Below are 21269 nucleotides of genomic sequence, written 5' to 3'. Positions count from 1 at the left end.
CTCTTTTGTGTGTAGGATTGGAAGAGAGGATTTTCTATGGAGAGATCTCTTCCGGGGAATTGCTTTTTCGAGAACGGAGTTGCGTTTCGAGCGTCGAGACTTTGAAGGTAACGATTTTCATGTTATGAACTCTGAGTATTTGTTTGCAGGTGTACTTCCTCTTAGTGAGGGAGTAGGAGCAGAGGAAGGTATGAGCCTCTGCAGGAGAAAAGCGCTATGAGGAACTAGAGCCAGATCAGCCCAAGGGTTTCGTACCCGAGTTTGGGAAGTAGATTCACCGATCGGAGAGAAGTAGTCTCTCAAGTTGTGATCCAGAAGTTGGGATTCCCAAGTAAGGACTTCGTGTCCGAGAAAGCAGAATTGTTCTGCGAGAAGAGGACTCTGAAAAGAGAGTTGGAAAAGAGTTGCAGGGATGCCATGCCCTGAGTCTGGAAGGTGAGATCCAGAGGCGAGAACCTTGATTCTCGAGGAATTGGAATAAGGAACGGAAGTTCCTTGGAATAGGGTTTTGCCCTAGGAATCGGAAGCTGAGGCTTCCGAGAACCATCAAGTCTTATTCTAGAACGAACGTGGTAATACGTTCGGTTCAAGTGCTTGTATAGACTTCTCCTCAATAATAAAGATACTATTACGGGGGGGGGGGGGACCAGCCCATCTTCTGGTCCCCAGTACTGTGTCGATCTTCTCACTCTCTATCTCTCTCTCTATTTATTTCTCTCTATATCCTCTGGCTTCAGTAATAAGTGATAAATCCTATTTATCCGAATGTATTTTATATTGTTATGCGCTCCCGTTTGTGACACACCCTCTTCCAAGGCCCTTTGCACTACTCTACTCGACAGAGAGAAGACCGTTGTGGAGATGGCAACCCTTAACATGAAGTGGCGATGGCAGAGATATGGTGTGACCATAGTTACCGGGAACGCGGAACGGGAACGGCAACGAGATCCCCACGGAACGGGGGAACGGCTAGGGGTCCGGAACGGGAACATCGCGGAACGGGAGGTATAAAAAACACCCAAATAGTGCAATTTTTAGCTCCTTGTGTTTAAATACAAGGAGTATTAGAGTGCTTTCACTCTAATACTCACAAAAAACTCGTTTTGAAGACCATTCAACCTTGCTATGACTAGATGATGAGAGAGAGAGAGAGAGAGAGAGAGAGAGAGAGAGAGAGAGAGTGAGATGGAGAGGGAGAGATTTGAGAGAGTGGGAGGGAGAGGAAGAGAGCTTGAAGGCTTGAAGCCTTGAGCCTTGAGAGAGTGAGTCTTGAGAGGGAGAGATCTTGAGAGTGAGAGGGAGAGAGCTTGAGCCTTGAGGATTAGCTTGTGAAGAGAAAGCGGGAGGGGGGTGCATTTTATGAGTCCTTGAGGCCTTGCAGTGGTATCAAAGCTCAACGGATTTCTCTTCTACTAGAAAATCTGATCCCTTTTCTTGCGCACACATGGATTTAGATGATAATTCTCGCAAGAATCAGACAAACCCTCCTGACAATTCTGGAACGGAGGCAACATAGAAAATCTAAATGGAACAGTAGACAAAGAATACAGGCCACCTCGATGTAGCTGGGCTACAGTGTCACTCTACACGGCAAGACAAGACATTTACAGCTGATCGTGGGTTCACACTTGTTGGTAGACTTGGCACATGGCAGGAGTGGTGGTTTAGAGGACACCGTGGCCAGTTCTTCTTCGCCATAGTTTGGAGATAGGTGCAACTGGACAATCAGAGATATTTGATGTTATATGTTGGTTGCCCTTTTGGGGTTGTATATATGCTCACATTTTCTTGACTCGTGATATATTGTTCTAGATGGTTTATGAGTCTTGAGTCTAGCGTCGAGTCGAGTCTGCATCACGTACTGCACCCTCCTTGCACATCCTTGAGCCTCGACACCCTCATTGTATCCATGAATTCTGGGCTTGGAGTAGAGTGTGCTACCATGCTAGAGTATGTACTAGTTCATCTCAATTAGTCAAGTCCCATGTTGTTCAAGTCCTACTGTTGAGTTTGTTGTTGAGTCGCTTGTTTGTTATATTATTCATTGTCTACAGTGTTTTCATTAGGTTGGAATGAGATTTCACGCATATTGCACTGAGAAGCACCCACAGTAGAGAGCACGACACATTATTCCCGCTACAAATGCTCTCATTTTTGGCACGCCTAGTGTGACCTCAACTCAAGTTTTACTCCGTGTTGTGCCGACAAGTCGAGAAGCTAGCTCGTTTAAGCTCTTGCCTGTGACTAGACCGGGTCTATCCAGCTTAGTCCTAGACAAGCTGGTCTAGTCACTCGTCCTTGTCTAGTCTCTCATCTGCTGGTCTAGTCTCTTGTCCCGGTCTAGTCACTCATCCTTGGCTAGTCTCTCATCCAGGTCACTCACACTGGTCTAGTGGAGTCTGGACCAGCTAAGTAAAAGTCTTAGTACCCAAAGCTTGGGTGGGTTTCTGATTACTGCATGACACATACGAGGCAGTCCAAAGATCGACAAAATCCATTACTGAGTCCTCTGAAGTGCTACCATCGAAAGTGCCAACCCTTTGTGCCGAGTAGAAGTCCACCAGCCCCCTTACCCGCGGCTACCTCCACTCCCTCAAACAGTTCTTCACATCCAGGGTCACCTTCCCCAATACAGTTGTGGCCCCCTGTGTTACAAACAAGCTGTTGAGTAACAAGCTCCTGAACAGGCAGCCATGGAGGAGCTCACAAGTGTCCTGGCTTAGGTGAATATGAAGTTTCCAACTTTCAGAGGACTCTCCATAGAGGATGCAGACGACCAAGCTAGGAGATTTATTCTCCCTTTGCAGGGGTCGTGGGCTCAACAGAGAAGATGCCTACCTAGTGCTCTTCCCGTCAACAGTGGATGACTTAGCCGATAAATGGTACAATCAGTTTGCTGAGAACCATTTTATGACTTGGACCACATTACGAAAGCACTTCTGTGAAGCTTTCAGACCAGGGGACTTCCAAGAAAAGGTTTTGGATGAATTGGCCAACCTCGTGCTACAGCCACATGACTTTTGCACAACTCATGACAAGGACAAAGTCTCTGGTCGCAAAACTTCCTCAACAACCAAGAGAATTCATGGTCAAGAAATGGGTGGAGAAGGCTCTTTTAAAGACTTCTCAGCAAAAGCTTTGAGAGAGTCTCCGACCTGAAGCCACTCTGGAGGAGTTTGTCACAGCTACTACTAGGATAGAAGGGGCTAGGAAGCTCTTCACCGGCCCCCTCAGGTAGAGACCACCTCAGTATTTTTGGAAAGTCCCTTTGACCCTTTGACTTCTTTACGCAAGCCTTGAAGTTACAAGGAGCTCTTCAAGAGGAGAGATCATTATCTCTTCAACAAGAGAAGCCTCCACATCAAGCAGCTTTGGACCAGATCAAGCAGGAGCTGGAGGAGCTCAAGGCTCATCAAGAATCTAAGGCTATGGTCTGGTGTAGCTCCTACTGTTCTCCGAGGCATCCTCCGTAGGAATGCCCACTTCGAGCTTACTGTCACTTCTGTGAGAAGTCTGGCCATGATGACAGGGCGTGCTACTATCTGAAGGAATTGCGACAGTTACAACAGAGCCTCGCCCCTACACTTCAACACGGCTTGGCTCGTACATCCAATATGGTTTCTCCCTATGGCCATCCAAACCCTATGCCCCCTCTGTCGACAACCCCTCCTATGCAAGGTATGCAAAGGGCCTTTCCATCTCAAAGTTTTTATCATGCTAGTGCCCCCTCGGGTCCTCAGAGCTTCTACACCTCAACTTCCATCCCCATGCAGCAAGAGCAGAGACAAATGCGTCCCTTGCCTCATCCGTCCAAGCCCCATTTTGTGCTACAAGTGCGGGGAATATGGGCATTACCAAAGCAAGCATCCCCTGTCCGAAGGGTCTCCGCCTTGCCGTCATTTCCCTGAGGCTAAGGATCACTACAGTAAAGATTGTCCCAAGCAACGGGCATCCACCTCTTCCAACCTCAGTCAGAACCGACAAGAGTTCACATTTCCAAAGAACTTGATTGAGGTAAGCACCATTCCTGAACCGTCATCACCTACTGCTACACATGTGGTTACCCCTAAGGATAGGGTGCAGCAAGTGGAGGAGCCCATTGGTGTCCTCACTAGGTCACAACAAGGAGCCCTAGCCTCAATCTTCCTAAAGGTCCAGCTCTTCCATTTCCTCCTCAACAACCTATATATACCTAGATGAATCCAGGATAAGCCCAGATTCACCCTTGAAGGAAAGTGCAAGGTATAGACCCATGGTAGTCACCCACAAGACAATATAACCATCAGCTCCATCATGCATAGTATTGACTAAATACCACGACATCCCCACTAACGTCGTCAATGCCCAATAGTGGGTGTAGAACTACGTACTAACATATGCTCCCCAACAATACACACACGCACATGAGCATACATCGACACAAAGTTCAGCGTACTGAGTTTCTGTCATGACTCCGGAGATCAAGGGCAGACTCAGCCATAATGAAGCCTAGCACTAAAAGAAGCATTAAATCGAAAAAATTAGCACAACCTAGTCTGTTTGCAACATCTGACAAGCCACCCCTTGGTGGCAGCAGCCGACCGACCTCTGTGCTATCTGATATTGATGGGGTCTTCTTGGAAGCAATAGCTGACTTACAGCAGATCAAAGTCCTCAACAACCTAGTCTGTTTGCAACATCTGACAAGCCACCCCTTGGTGGCAGCAGCCGACCGACCTCTGTGCTATCTGATATTGATGGGGTCTTCTTGGAAGCAATAGCTGACTTACAGCAGATCAAAGTCCCCGAACACGCCTTGCCCAAAAGCGAGAAGCCTACAGCAAAAACTATCCTGAAGAACACCTTTCAACAAGTTTCCTTATACGACATGCTAAATCTCAATGCAAATCTAAGAAGGGACACCCTTACAGTCATTCAATCACTGTACCTGGATGCAAGATCTAGTGGCGGGCACCTTCCTGTACAGCCCTCAGAGTCCTACATGATTTCCCATCCCGCCGCTTCCCTCACCGATTACAGGAGTCCTCATCTCACTGTATCTTTTCTTGGGCGCCAATTCTCCAGTGTCATAGTCGATGGTGGATCTTGATGCTAGAGTTCACTATGTTGGCTTTAGGTCTGCAGCCTACCCGCCCTGCTCCCTTCACAGTTACATGGGCCGACCAGAGGACAATCTACCCAGCGGGCATAGTGGACAAGGTGCCTATGCAGGTAGAAGACTTCACATTTAAATTGGATTTTGTTGTGGTTCGTCTTCCCCAAGTTGAGGGAGGATTTCCTTTGCTAATCGGTAGATCATGGCTGCGGAACACTAAAGCACTTCACGATTGGAGAAACGACGCCATGTGGATACATACTCCTCGCTCCCCAATGAAACCAATTCAACTCGAAGGAGGTATAGATCTAGTGGTTCATCATAGTTCTTTGTCAGTGCAGTCCAACCTCGACCTGGAACATTCTACCCCACCTGGCGGGTCTGACGAAGATCTACCGCAATGGCTTGAGGCTACCACATCGATGCCATGCTATGTGGTCTCTATTCAACCCTTGCCTGCTGATCCACCCTCTTTCCCAGCTCCTCCACTTGAGAAAAGTGAGACACATCATCCAGAAGCCAGTGTGACAGCTATTGAAGATCATGCGTATGTTGCCCCCTTGATGGAAGCCATCGGCCTTGGTGAACCTATAACACATCATGGAAGGAGGAAGAAATCTCCTTTGCAAGAGTTTGCCAATGTCTGACCTCTCCCCTTAGCCTCCTCTGTGTTCGACTCCCCGCCTACGCAAAAGCACTATGTTGTGTCTGAGGATTTATCCTTCGAGGAGCTTCCACCAGGATGATTACAAGAAGAGTTTTGATTTTTGCATTGATCAGAAATTAGCCCATGATATCTCAAAGCTCCAAGAGGCGGCTCAATCTTCCCCTTCTGATGCACCCTCACGAGCTACACCTACCGACCCGGTCAGAGAAGTCAACTTGGGCGACCCTAACGACCCTCAACACATCATCTTAGCTGCTTGGTTATGAAATCATCCCGTGCTACTTGATTAGGTAGTCTCTTTTGCGTATTTCTTTAAAGGTGTTTTTGCCTGGTCTTACAAAGATTTGAAAGGAATCCCACCAGAATTGGGTGTCCATACTATTCCTCCGGTTGAAGAGGCTAAACCAGTCAGAGGCCGAGCTTACAAGCTCCAACCTAAGTATGTAGAAGCTGTCAAGAAAGAACTAGAAAAAATGCAAGAAGCACGGATCATTGTACCAGTGGAGCACTGTGAGTAGTTCACACTATTTTAGATGTAGCCATGTCTTTGCAAGGTACTAACGGGCTGCATCGCGCCATATACGACAATATGTAGGAGAAGTGTGCAACCACCTTCAAAGATCGATGGATAGGGATGTGTTAATTGCTCAAGCTCAAGATCGCATTAGAATTCTCACTCAACAGGTACAGGATCTCAAACACATAGTCCGCACTTTATAGATACAACTAAGAGAAGCAAATGATATGGCCGCAATTCAAGAACTTTCTAGTGTGGTCAGTTCACTGTGTCCCTCCTGTGCCCGATATCAATCTATAGTCGTTTCACAAACAGCTACATCCCTGACAACTACAACTCCAAGTTCTACTCATGTTCCTGCTATAGCACTACACGCGGACGCTTCGAAAGCTCATTCAGGAGATTCTCAAGGAGCCGAACAACCACCACCTACTATGGGGTCTCAGCACCCAAGGTAAGCTTCCTCACAGTTTCGAGACCCTCCGTGGCCTCTCTCTCCTAGCCCCCTCGTCCCATCCTGCTCCCTTTTACAACGGCTTTCCCAGCTTTCCACCAGTTGCTCCACCTTCTAAGTTCTCACCCTACCTAGTCTGTTGCTCATGGGGTGGGTTCTCCCTATCCAATGTACTCTCCTCATACATATGTCCAATACCCTCCGCCATACACCTGGCCTACATCTCCTTACCCACCTTTCTACCCGCCTCAGCCTCCATCATCAAACCATCAATAGCTAGCAACTCCTGGGCGTCTTCACCCTCCAGTGTACAATAGAGCTTTTTGCAGATCTTTCAGTCCACCACTCTCCGAGACGGTGAGTGGTCTTGTGGCGGGCAATTTGTAGCTGGGCTACAGTCACTCTACACGGAAAGACAAGACAGTTATAGTTGGTCATGGGTTCACACTTGGTGGACTTGAAACGTGGCAAGAGTGGTGGTTTAGAGGACATCGTGGCCAGTTCTTCTCTGCCACAATTTGGGGATAGGTGCAATTGGACAATCAGAAATATTTGATGTTATTTGTTGGTTGCCCTTTTGGGGTTGTATATATGCTCACAATTGCTTGAGTCATGATATATTGTTCTAGATGGTTTATGAGTCTTGATTCTAGCGTTGAGACGAGTCTGCATCACACACTACACCCTGCCTGCACATCTTGAGCCTCGACACCCTCATTGTACCCGTGAGTTCTGGGCTTGGAGCAAAGTGTGCTGCCATGCGAGAGTCTATACTGGTTCATCTAAGTTAGTCGAGTCCCACGCTGTTCAGGTTCTACTGTTGAGTCTGTTGTTGAGTCGCTTGTTTGTTCTATTGTTCATAGTCTAGAGTGTTTTCACTCTGTTGGAGTCAGATTCCATGCACATTGCATTGAGGATCACCCACAGCAGAGAGTACGACACATTATTCTCGCTATACTCGGCCTACGGAGTATCGATTAATGGAGATGCAGCGTCAACAACAGGTTGATGATTGTGCAAAGCAGATGCTCCAGTTTTCAAAAGATCCCCAGTATGCCAAATTTTTGACCTGGCACCCAATTGATGAAGTGCATTCCCATTGGCAAAAAGCCATCAATTCCCCATTAAAGTCAACCCTCAAGAAACCTCCTATCCCACGGATGTTTACTAAAGATGAACTTGATGACGTTGTCAAAAGACGAGTCAACCAACTTTTGGGGACGAAGAAGCAACTAAAGAAACGCAACAAGGGAACATATTACCCTGGCTATGTGGGCCATCAATCTTCTTTTCCGAATGCAAGAAAACAGAAGAAGCATGTACGCTTCGAAGGATTGTCCAGCTCGTCCTCATCTTCTTTTGACAGTTCGGATAGCTCTTCCACTTTTGATTCGAGTGATGAGGACAAAAAGGGAGAGAAACGAAGAACCAAAAACTTGGAAAGAATGAGAAGAAGGCCAAGAAAAGCAGATCCCAACCACTTTTCAGACAATTTTGACGAGGATTCAACCTCTTCTGAGAGTTCGGACTCCGAGGACCAAATGTTTTATTCGAAGAAGAATCATTTTTACAAAGCAAATCAATATGACTTTCTCGAAGACAAGAATAAGAAGACCAAAGAATTCAAGGAAGGTAGACAAGCGATCAAATTTCATACCTTTTCACGGTTTCGAGATGTCCAGAGAGCCCTTGCCTTCATCCAGCAGTTTTACATAGCTTTATTTGGAGGGTGCTACTCATAGCATTCAAAGATTAGAAGGGCGGCATCTTATCTAAAAGGAAATGCTCGGACATGGTGGTCCACTCTTCTCTTACAAAAAGAAGCACCGACCAATGCCTTAAATTCAAGCGACTTTTTATTTCCTCTTAGCTCACTCAAGAGTACGAGCGTGATGTAATTACAGCCTGGAATCATCTCCGGATAACTAAGGGAGACACTTTAGATTCATTTTGCGAAAGGTTTTGGGATGCTTTTCTACCTGCCTCTTCCTTCAAAAAGATCAGTTTAACGCAGCAAATTGAGCGGTTTTGATATGGGCTCCCTAAGGAGATTCGAGATTACTGTTTACTACAGAAATCCGAGTCCATCCAACAATTGATGGGACATGCTAAGAAAGGGTTTGCTATGATTCGGGTAACCTGACTTACCCCACAGATCAACGGTTGATGCCAAGGACCGAACAAAATTCGACCAATGATAACAGAAGGAAGAGGAAGTTTCAAAAGAAGAAAGATACTCGTCCCCGTTTGACGGAGGACCAATAATCCGAGTATCTCAAAGAAAGCAAATGTTTTGACTATGGCAAACCAAGGCATATTGCCGCACGGTGCCCCAAAAAAGGCACATCGAGCATCATCAGAAGATAGGCCAGAGAGTTCCAGAGCAGCCGAAGAACATGGCAGAAAAGGAAAGATGAAAGCAAGACTGGTACTAGATTGTGTGGGGACTGACCCATATCATATGGCTGAAAGAACAGAACTTTGTCGCGCGTGGGGCAAAGTATGATATCAAGAAGCCCTCATCTTCTTTGATGGAGGAGCCAAGGCTACCTTCATTTCACCTAAATTGGCGCCTTGACTTGGAATTACGCCCGACAGAATGGGACCACAGCCAGAAGCTGTTCTAGCGGCATTCGCACGAGATGTTTCCATTACACCTGTCATTGCCAAACTTCGTTTACATTGTCGGGGGTATTTAGGACACGAGGAATTTTACATTATGCCTTTGGAAGGGTGTGACATTCTCCTAGGAATCCCTTGGTTCCACAAGAACAGTGCGGTGATCGATTATAGGGCCAGGAAAGCGACTTTGAAGAATGAGAAGGACAGAGAAATTGTACTTGATGTAAAATTGAAGGGCAAGTCCGTCCCACTTGTATCGGCTTTGGCCATTTCCAAATTAAAATCAAGTCTTTGTTTACTCGATCTTCTTGAAAGAACTGAATGATAAGCAACAATCAAATATGTCTGTATTAGAAAAAGAACGACAAGAATTTCTGCACGCATAGGCTGATTGTTTCTCTGAAGGCCTACCAGGCTAGTTACCTCCATCTCGTCCGTAGGACCATATGATTGATTTGATTCCCGGAAGTACATCGCTGAACCGGCCACCTTATCGACTTAGTCGAGCGCAAAATGAGGAAATATTGAACCAAGTAAAAGAACGGTCTCATCCAACATAGCACTTCACCTTTCTGCTCTCCAATATTGCTAATATTAAAGAGACGGATCTTGGAGGATGTGCATTGACTATAGAGATCTCAATAAAATCACCATCAAGAACAGATTCCTTATTCCAAGGATCGATGATATTCTTGACAGACTACAGGGATCCTCTTGTTTTAGCAGAATTGATCCGAAGAGTGGATATCATCAGATCCGAATTGCTCTGAGGGATGTCTATAAGACAGCTTTCCGGATAACCTTTGGTTTGTACGAATATTTAGTTATGCCTTTTGGACTTACGAATGCTCTAGCAACTTTCAACCGAATGATGGATAGGATTTTCAGAGAGTATCGATCTTTTGTGGGCACTTTCTTTGATGACATTATAGTTTTCTCCAAGAATGAAACAGAACACAGACATCATCTGCTACAGGTCTTTCAAGCATTGTGGAAGCATAGATTGGTTATCAAGGCGAAAAAGAGTAAATTTTTCATACCCGAGATAAATTTATTGGGGCACATCGTCTCCGGAGAAGGAGTACAAATGGACCTAACAAAAATTGAGACTATTCGCGATTGGCCTAACCTAAAGAATGTTCATGAAGTTTGAAGCTTTTTGGGCTTGTGCTCTTATTATCGGTGTTTCATTCGAAAATTTGCAAAGATAGCTTCTCCTTTGCATTTATTGACTCAGAAAGGAGTCCCCTTTCACGTGGAAATTGACAGAAATTACCGCTTTTCAAGCTCTCAAAGAGAAATTGACTACCGGACCAATGTTGGCTTTCCCAAACTTGCAAAAGCCATTCGAAGTTTATTGTGACTCTTGTGGTCGTGTCTAGGAGCAGTTTTGATGCAAGAAGGCCATGTCATTGCTTACAAGAGCACGATGTTTTCACGTCCAGAGATGGTAAGCACAGATTTATGAAAAAGAGCTATTTGCAGATATCCATGCTCTTACACAGTAGCGACACTATTTACTCAGAGCTGATTTCACAGTTTTTACGGATCATCAGAGTTTATGCTACTTCTTGTCACAAAAGTAGCTTTCAGAGAAGTAGATGAGAGGCTAACATCTTGTCACAATTCCATTTCCAGATAGTCCATGTACATGTACAGAAGAACTTAGGCAGATGCATTGTCTCAAACGCCCTTGGTTCTAGCTATTTTCGTGACCCACCATCGAAGTTTTGAGGACATGGCAGATCAATATGCAACAGATCCGGACTTGCTGACATCATTAGCCGGATAGAGAGTGGGGAGACAATTTCATGCTATTCTATATGGGATGGCTACTTGATGTGGAAAACGATGTTGTGTTACACAACCATTGAGGGAAAAGGTTTTGATAGAGTGCCACTATCCACCCTTTTTAGGCCACCGCGGCATAGATACCACCTTGAAGAGTGTTGATCATTACTTCTATTGGCCGAGCTCAAAAACGATGTGGACTACTTTGTTTGCAGGTGTTTAGTATGCCAAAAGATCAAGTTTGACAGGCATAAGGCACCAGGACTTCTACAGCCTTTACCCATTCCCTCCCGCCCCTGGGAAAGCATTGCTATGGATTTCATTTTTTATCTTCCCAAGCCTCAAAGTGGGCACGGTGGCATTTGGACAATCATTGACAGATTTAGCAAGCAAGCTCACTTTATTCCAGTAAAGAAGACGATCAAGCTTGATCATTTGGCGAGACTGTTCATTTCACAGATTTTTCAATTACATGGCATGCCTGAGTCAATAGTCTCGGACAGAGATCCCCAATTCACGAGTTTGTTTTGGAGGGAAATCTGGGAGAACATTGGCACGCGTTTGCAATTCTTATCCTCATTCCACCCACAGATAGATGGCCAATCTGAGATAGCCAATTCAATGGTTCTGGATTTATTGAAGTCTTACATTTTGGATCAGAAGACTCAATGGAAAAAGTACTTGCATTTGGTGGAATTTTCCTAGAACAACACGGTTCACTCTTCGACGGGGAAGGCGCCATTTGAGGTAATTGAAGGTGCTAAGAATGTTTCTCGCTTTCTAAGCACCAAAGACAAGATTTTTAAAGCGGATCAGTACACGAGGGATTTGGACACTGCTTTTGCCAAGATTTGCGAGACTCTACAGAAGTCTCAAGCACGGCATAAGAAGGCAACTGATAAACATAGACGCGACTTGAAGTTGAAGGAAGATGCCTGGGTGCTCTTACGCTTTGAGAAGGCACGCCTAAGGAAACGAAAGGAAAATGAGCAGCTTTTTCCAAAGCTTAGCATGAGGTATTATGACCCTTTCCAAATTCAAGAAAAGATAAATGATGTATCCTTCAGACTCCGGGTTCTAGATACTTGGAAGATTCACAATGCTTTTCATGTGAGTCTTTTGAAACCTTTTAAGGGTGAGGTGCCACTGGATAGGGAGCCTGATGAGCAACCTGAATTGGAAGGGAGCGAGGAGATACTCGTTCAAGAACAGACACTGGCTCACAAAGAAAGAAAAATGAAAGCTAAAGTGATTCGGCGGTTCTTAGTGAAATTCAAAAACTATCCGCATTGAATGCGAAGTGGATGGAGGAGAAGGACCTAGCAGATTCTCCTCAGATATTGGAACTTTACCTTGAGTCCTTCGGTTTAGCTGCGTTGGAGACAGGACTGCACGAATGGAGAGTCGCTTCGCTCCTTTGTCACAGATTGCCTAGATGGAATAAAGTCACTAATCTTCTTTTGGATTTCAAGGATACTGATTTGCTGACGGTATTCTGTTGTATGACTTTATGAATAAAGAAATTGAATTCCCGAACTTGAATCTGATTGATGTGTACTCTCTCATGTGATTTTATTTCAGTGCAGGATTGAAAGGAAAAATGACTGCAGCATTTCGTTCTTGAGATTCTATAGACATGATCACAATAAGATTAGTTAATCCGACATCAGTGAGGTCCGGTGTGGATCTAGGTGCGAGTGCTAAATACATCGCCAGGAATCATGGTCCTAAATCTGGATGGAATTTTATGTGATTTGATTTGGATATGATCTGAATGTGCACGCACTGATTGAGTCGTCTTTGTGCAAGTGCTAGATTTGTGTCGTATAGTGCGTTGGTACTTAAGAGTCAATGTCAACTGAACTGGTTTATGGCCTCCGTCTGTTTTGCAAGCGTAATTGAGAGTGGTTACAATTCTTTCAAGAGAGGGGTATGTCACAAAATGATGATGTGGCATGCCAAATTGATCAGACCCAAAGTTATAAGTTGTTACAACTTATGGGCACCTACGGACAGGGACACTAGGGAGATTAAAAAGGTTGGCGGTCAGTTGTATGAATGACGCAATTTGCGTTGGCATGTTGATGTCGCATAGCGTATGGACTTCCGTAAATTGCGCCGACACTGCTAACATGGTACAACGCACGGAATTCCGCATTTCACACTACCATCTTTTGGGACCTGAACCTTTTGAGTTTGAAGCTTTTCATGTAACTACTTTTCCATGGCCAAGGGCCTTTAAATAAAACCCAAGGGCCACTCTCTAGCTCAATTTTACTGACAAGCTTACGAGCAGAGAGGACTCACGGGCGTTGTAACTTTGCTCAAGCATTAATATAAAAATAAATACCGAAAGAGGCCCCAGTCTTTGGGGCCAATCTTTTTGGACACGAAACTACGTTGGGCCGTGTCGACTCAATTGAACTGTGATTAAAGTGTGAAGTATTTTTAAGTGATTATCTCATGTGTCGTGCCAGATTCTCGACTCAAGGTGCCCAAGTCTATTACAATAGGGGGGTGTTTATATACTTGGGACGTGAGATAAACCCATTATCTATCATCCAGAGAAGATGGTCTCGATAAAAATTCATCTTTGTCCCCCATTCATGTGACAGAGAAAGCGAAATCATCCTAGTATCAAACTAAATGAGAACATGTCTGATAATCTTGCTAATCTTTGGGTGTGTGTGTGAGGGACGTGCATCCAGCAAATACTAAAAAGGGGGCAGCCTATCCATACTAAATCCATGTAGCTCAAACCAAGATGATATTTGTGCAAACCAACATGAAGTATCACCCTCACTGGCGAGTTGTCGCGATGACTCAAGTGCTAGTCGTGCACCTCTGTCGCGTGGTAGCTCCCATGTGCTATGAATGAAATGCACTGATCTAGCAAGAGCCTCCACCACAATTGTTGGTGCGCTAATCTCAGCACCGAATTTCATGTGGCATTGAGGCTTTCACCCAGATCAGCCTTGAGATCATGGATACAAGTGGTCTGTCCATGGATCTCCATCCATCATGTGCGCCCTAATCTACTATGATGATCTAGGCTAGGCCCCCATATTTGCACTCCATAAAGCATGCTGGAAGTGACCAATTGGTCACATAGACATAACTTATTGTGTGGCTCCTGACACTACACCTTTTAACATATCCTCTCTAGTCCTCCTAATGTTGCATATCCCCATGTCAATCAGTAGGTCCACTACATACAACACCAAGATATGTATAGGAGTTTACATACTCCACTATCTCCTATCCATATGTAAATCTCTTGAGTCGTTGCGGGCGTCGTAGTATTGAATACCATCACCTTGGTTTTGCCAAGGTTGATGGAGACCCCACTGTCATGTGCATAAGCATTTAACGCATCTAGATGTCTTTGCATACCCTCTCGAGAGTCTAAAATAAGCACAATATCATCGGCATAAAGCAACAGAGGTATCCATGTACCTAAGTGTTGTGCTCCTCTATCCTTTGCAGTTTCAATATAGTCAGCAATCTCATCAATATACAATCCAAACAAAGTCAGAGAAAGTGGGCATCCCTGCTTCACCCCAATAGTAGAGTGAACCAAGGTTTGAAAGACCCTTTGTTGTCCGTATTCTCCCTATAACTATCTCATACAGTGCCATGATACCCCATACAGGCTCCTCTGGGACTCCCAAGTCATGTAGTCGCTTTATCAACCTAGCTGTCAAGACTGCGTCAAAGGCTTTGAGGAAATCCACAAAGCTTCAATAAATCTTTCTCCCATGTGCTCTACCCTCCTCAATAATAGCTCTAAGCGTGAAGATATGATCAAGTGTAGAGAACCCCCTCCTGAATCCAGCCTGCCTTGAAGCTCGTACACCCTCTGTCTCTGCCCATCTGCTCAACTCATGCTCAAAATATAGATGCATATAGCTTGGCCAATGAGTGGCCAATCATGATAGTGAGATAGTTAGTTGGCAGGGTTGGATCTCCAAACTTGAGTAGTGGTACAATCGTAGATGTATTCCAAGTCTCTAGAAACCCTTGACACATAGCCTTGTTGAACATGAAGGCCAACAAACCATCAATATGATCCCTAGCATGTATGAAATGCTCTGCCACTATAGCATCCTTATCTTGTTCCCTCCCTATGTGCAATCTTTGCAATCTCTCAATCACCATCTCTACTGTGGAGAAAGTAGAAGTGAAAGGATACGACTCCGGCAAGTCTGGCAATGGTAACTACTCTGCTACCGTGTATAGAGAGGGCATATTGTGTCCATGTCTCTATAGAAGTAATGACTAGAGACTAGACAGGGTGCATACTCTCTAAAGAGTCGACAAGCCTCCCTAGAGTCCTGACTCAAGAGTATCTGATAAGTAAGCAAGCTCTCTTCTTTCGCCATATAAGGCAGTGGAAGAGTATACGTGACTTCACAGATGTGATCTCTTTCAAATACACCTCTCTTTGTAGTCGGGCTCTTGTCTCTCGACACTCATAATCATAACAACCATTATGAGGCATGCTCCCATACCGTGGTCTCCCACTAGGCTCAGAGTAGGAAAAGCCTGTGATTGATGAGAATGGGATCGTGCTAGCTATGGTGGATGAAAGATAAACATTGTGCACACAAGTGAGTGTGTGTTGGCTAGATTGTCACTCAAGCAAATTAGGTTCCAAGATCAATTAACTTGGACTCATAAACACGATCTTGAGTATTTGCTAACCATCACAAGCTCACCATAAACAAGGGAGATGTAATGCAAAATGGAGTTGTGTTTATTTATTCATGAAATGAGCTTTAAGTAGCTCTACAACTTGACTCCATTACATGTGGGATAATTCCCCCTCTTCCCTCCTTCACTCAGACTTCAATCCTCCTCTTGGGATTTGGACTAGGACAAAATACTGAAGATGCAATATCCACTAAGGATGATAAGTTGATATCCACACAAGATGACAAAATCCACACGGGAAAATAAAAGTCCTCCCCTACAAGTAAAGAGGCTGCATCTTCAAAGTATGTCGTCATAGAAGACAATGTTATTCTCGCCTTCATCTTCATCTTTGTCCTCTACCATGTGAGTTGATCCGCTGATAGGTCTCTTCCCTTTGTAGCTTCTTTTGTTGCTGCTACTACTGCTGCTTTCTCCACTACTACTGACTCCATTTGAGTAGCATCGAGAAAGAGGGTGTCCCTTCTTACCGCATTTGTTGCAAGGTTTGTTTGTGTAGCAGTCTTTTGCTACGTGTCCCATTCTTCCACATTCACAACACTTTCTCCCAGTTGATGATGTCGATAGTGAATATCTTCCCCTTTAGAATGACGTGACAAAAGCCCCTCCTGATGATGTTAATGAGTCTTTTTACTTTCTTTCTTCTGCTTGAATTGAGTTGATGACATCTTGGAAAGGTGGAGCCGGTTCTTTTTCTTCAAGAATGGTGACTAAGTGGTCATAAGAGGGTGGAACTACACTTAAAAGCACAGCCACTTTGTCATCTTCTGGTACTTCGCATTGGATGGAAGTGAGTTGTGTGACAATGCTCTTAAACCTATTTACTAGGCTAGCAATGTCCTCCCCTTCAACCATAGTGAGCTTGTAAAGTTGTCTTTTGAGACTAACCTTACTTCTTTTAGCCCTGGCTCCAAAATTGCTTTCTAAGACATGCCAAGCTCCATGTGCATGCTTACATTCGTCTATGAAATACACATGATTGTCATACAAGGAGGTGATGATAATTCCTAACGCTTGTTCGTCTTTAACAAAATTTTGTGCAATTGCCTATGAGTGTAGATGCCCTAGTGTGCACTCCATCAATGTCGGTTTGTTGTTCTAAGGCAGTGTTAATAACAGACCATAAACATTTTTTCATAAAGTATCTCCTTAACTTTGTTTTCCAGGTGTGAAACCATCCATTCCCCGTTGTACTTTTCTATTCCCTTCTCTCCCATTGTGCTAATAGAGGGGTCTTAGCTTAGGAGACTCTCCTAGCCAATGTCTACCTCTTTACACGAGTATAAGTATCCGTCAAGAAATTGAAATTTATTTGAAGAGAGTTTAGAGAACATGACAACAATTGAGGACCGGATTTATGTGGAGTCAGTCCCCCCTCTAATAGACATTTGTATTATAGTTTCTCCCATCAAGAGAGACTTGTTACAATACAATCTTTGTGCTCCTTGTGACCTCGATGATGCAATGAAGATGGAAAGCTTCATACATCACGAGCATAACATAAACTTTGTGGAAAGCTTTAACTATCTCAAGTCTCAGTCCCAAGACCTCAAACACCTTCGAAGGTGGAAAGAGCTAGCAGGAAATGAGAGTAGGGAAGAGGAAGAAGAAATATTTCATAGGAGAAGGAATTAGTTCTCACTTATCGTCACTCTTCTTGCTAGCATACATAATAGCATAGTAATGAAGATGGAGAAGATGACAAGCTTAAGCATTGAAACATGGCTCTTGGTTGGATTTGCATTCCATAGCCAAGAGTATTGGTGTAGCCTCTCAACTTCTCTACTAGCTTGGAGAAGGAGATGGAGCTCATGCACTTTGCACTTCACACAATGAGTGTGCGTGTGGAAGAGTATACCCCTCAAGCATGCCCCCTACTTGCTTTGGTCGACCCCCTCTTCTAGCACAAGCTTAAAGCTCATTGGACCTCTACAAACCTAACCAATCACATGCAGGATACATACCAAGCAAGCATGCTAGCCTTGGGACAAGTGTCTCCCTTTCCTCTTTGAGAGAGAGGACTTGATAAATGCAAAAACAATTAATTAAATCTACTTAATTATCATTGGACCCCTAGGGAGGCCAACCAATAGGCTTTGGACACTCCTTGAGGGTAACCTAGCTAGGGGCTTGACATGTGTCCTACTTGCCTCTTGGGCAAGGGGTGCCCCTTGGAAGAGAGAGTGGTCAAGCAACCACCCCCCCCCTCTTCTTACATGGCTCGCCCCCTCCTTGTAGGGATATGCTTTGACTTTTATGCCACCTCAAGCCCCTCAACCTTGGGCCCAGTTCTCACCACAAGCACAGTTCGTAAGCCCCTCAACCTTGGGCTGGGTTCCCACCTCAAGTACAACCCTAGCATCTCAAGCATGACAAGCACCTCAAGTATCTTAATCATCTCAATCATCAAACACTTCAAGCATCTCAAGCATCTCAGTCATCAGGCACGACAAGCACCTCAAGCTTGGGCCGAGTTCCCACCTCAAGCAGAACCCTAGCATACCTAACGTCAAAGGACTTTTAACACTAACCATTGAAGGTCTTTAATGAAGCTAACCCTAAGGTCTTTTAAGCTCCATTAGTTAGCCTTGCTCTTTGACAGACCATCTCTCATTTGGACCCCTTTATCATTGGCCCCGTATTGAGATAGATCTATAAACACATATCTATATTCTAACCCTTGTTCCCGTTTATTCTCCCACATTAAATGATCAGTTTAATATGAGAAAATCATTTAGGTTGGTTAGATATTAGATTTTATGACATTACTTCTTCTCAACAAGTGAGTGTATGCTTCCAAATGTACGTCGCAAACTACATTATCAAAAACTTTCCTATTTTAATTGCCTACATTTAGTTCTTTTTGTCATTGTTGCATTGGCCAGACATCTCTATTGATGCTCGCATGCCAAAAAAACGGTAAAATAACAGTCATAAGAAAGCCTCACACTTGCTTTGCATGAAACGATTGTAATCACTAAGCGTTTTGGAGGGTTGAATACTTTGAGAATACACACTAATGTGAATATGTATGATAATGTTTTAGACTCACAGTGCTACCTTATTGATTGACTTTGCTACTCAAAACAACCTTGGACTTAGATGTTGGTATTTATGTGTGATAGATTGCATCTGTTGTTTTGGGATGTGGTTTTTGTCGTTTTTTGTGTCTACCTTGGTTGTTCGTAAGCCACTCGACTTGTTTTTTACCGGAAAAAAGTCACTTGGTACTTATTTGGGTATAGCAAAACTGATTTGACAGGTAGTTCTTTCCATTTGCTTTACATTGGAGCATGGCTTTTCTAACTACATTAAATGATCTTGCATCTAGGAAGCATATTTCTTAGCACTGAAAAAAACGAATAGCACTATTTTTGGTATCAAATATGTGGATGGCAATGGACAATGTATTTCATTCGTATGGCTCGATGTCGTTTTGGTTTGGGTAATCATTACGACTCTTTTTGGTATCAAATATGCGATTTGCTTCTGACTCTTTTGCCAATTTCTCCTTTGAATGCTTGAAAAAGATTCATTGATTTGACTAATTGCACCTTCGTAATGTTTTCTTTTCACAAATTCCAGCTCTACACGCATATGTGAGTTGCAATCACATTCTTGGGTGTTAAGAGGTATACAATCGTTTGTGGCATATGCAAAAAAAAAGTGTTTGGTGGCGCAAATGTCTTACATGCATTTAAGGAAGTCCTCATTTTGTTGGAGTGCTTCCTGTAGACGTGCTTGAAAAATGTAGACGCCATGTGGAGGCCACACAATTGTGCTTCGGTCTTCTCCTTTTGCAGAGGCATTTCTTTTGCACATTTCTAGATGCCTTCGTGTTAAATTTCCCTCTCTCTTCTTTGGGAAGAGGTTTTGGATTTTCGGTGTAGTATCTTTACCTTCAATGGATACTACCATCTACTTAACCTCCAAAAGATCCTTTTCACTTCGTTTGGATGTCTCTTTGACAATCGTTGGTTAAACTTCTCATCACCATTCAAGACATCTCTTAGCTGACTGTAGAGTTCTTTTTTGACTCCTTTTAGTTGCTCATTGCCTCAACCCTCTCCTTCATTGTCCCAGTACGGGATTCTAGGAAGTGTGTGTGAGTGTGAGTGTGAGAGAGAGAGAACAAAGATGATGAGTACTTGTATCGTCGAAGGAGCAAACTCAAGAGACCTCAAAGATCTGTCCAATGAGCCTTGAACTCAAGACCTCTTCTTTCTTTGAAGCAGTCCGAGCATTCCTGCCCGGGCAAATACCAGAGGGCATCTTCGGACGTCACCCAGCTACAATCGAACCCATGACCCAGGTCACTGAGTTGGAATGCTCAACCAACTGGGCTAGCTGCCTTCGACTGAACTCAAGACCTCTTATTCAAATCGGAATTGGAATAATATCTAATCTACCACACTCGGGTGATAGCAAAATTAATCCTCTCTCTCTCTCTCTCTCTCTCTCTCTCTCTCTCTCTCTGTGGCCAGTCAGGCATAACAAAACAGCAAGAGAGCCTGTGGCATAAGGAATGCAAGAAAGAAGCACGTCTATATTAACATGAGAAAGTCTATCGAAGAGATTGATTGTACCTGGAGTGTTTCAGCCCATCATAGAAATGCATGAAGGTCCTCCTTTGTCGCCATTTCATCCTCCTTGCTTCGAAGTCCTGTCCGCTAAAGAGGCGAATGCATGCAAGTCCTATAGCAGACGGCGAGAAAGAAAGTTGAGCTGCTTGCATAGACAGACGTGCCCACACACACACTGATAAACAAGAAACAGCGATTGGTGCGCGTGCATTTGGGTGCTAAGCGCACAGAAGCAGTGTGTGTGCGTGTGTGCGTGTGTGTGTGTGTGCGCGCGCGAGAGAGAGAGAGAGAGAGAGAGAGAGAGAGAGAGAGAGGAAGAAGAAGCGCGGGCGGGGGAAAACGTGACCTCGCGACGTATCTGCAGCGCGAGAGAGACAGAGAGTGTGCGTGCGTGCGTGCGTGTGTGTGTGTGTGTGTTTTCATGCGCACATGCAGAAACACATGAATTGAGGGCCACTGCCCATACTCTCTAAGAGGGTGGCGCAGGCTGCAGCTACTGCACACCAAAAGTGCTTTGTAAAAATTGTAAAGAAATGGGGAGGAAGGGAGGGTAGGAAGGAGGGAGGTTGATGGCTACAGGTACCCACCTCACTCGCATCACTTTTCTCATGATCCGTTTGCCTGTGCAATCTATGAAACTCGTGTGTGGAGCTCTTCTCCACACGCGTGAAGGAAGAGTGGAGCAGTGTCATGGAAAAATCATTTGTCTAAACATACATAATTTCTTTCCTTGAATTTGACAAGAGGAAATTTTAGAAAATTAGGTTTTTTTTTTAATTCTATTTTTCTCTATTTTGAGGCAAAATTTCTCCTTTTCCCCTTGCCCT

The 21269-nt window shown here is 44.3% G+C and overlaps 1 protein-coding gene across 3 annotated transcripts in view; it reads right to left on the bottom strand.

Moving 5' to 3' along the window:
* Positions 1–20935, bottom strand: part of LOC147449796 (transcription factor ABORTED MICROSPORES-like) — a 71870-nt gene extending 50935 nt beyond the window's left edge. For 2 of the 3 annotated variants that reach the window (XM_086522151.1, XM_086522153.1), the window contains exon 1: positions 20446–20901. The gene's annotated coding sequence lies outside the window, so the exon portion shown is untranslated. The other variant, XM_086522152.1, reaches the window with a different exon arrangement.
* Between the last annotated feature and the right edge of the window lie 334 nt (positions 20936–21269).

The sequence above is a fragment of the Adiantum capillus-veneris genome, chromosome 10, assembly GCF_014529385.1.
Source record: "Adiantum capillus-veneris isolate H3 chromosome 10, ASM1452938v2, whole genome shotgun sequence".
In the NCBI taxonomy this organism is placed as follows: Eukaryota; Viridiplantae; Streptophyta; class Polypodiopsida; order Polypodiales; family Pteridaceae; genus Adiantum; species Adiantum capillus-veneris.
The sequence above is the reverse complement of the archived record's forward strand: the minus strand, read 5'-3'. Positions and strand labels throughout refer to the sequence as shown.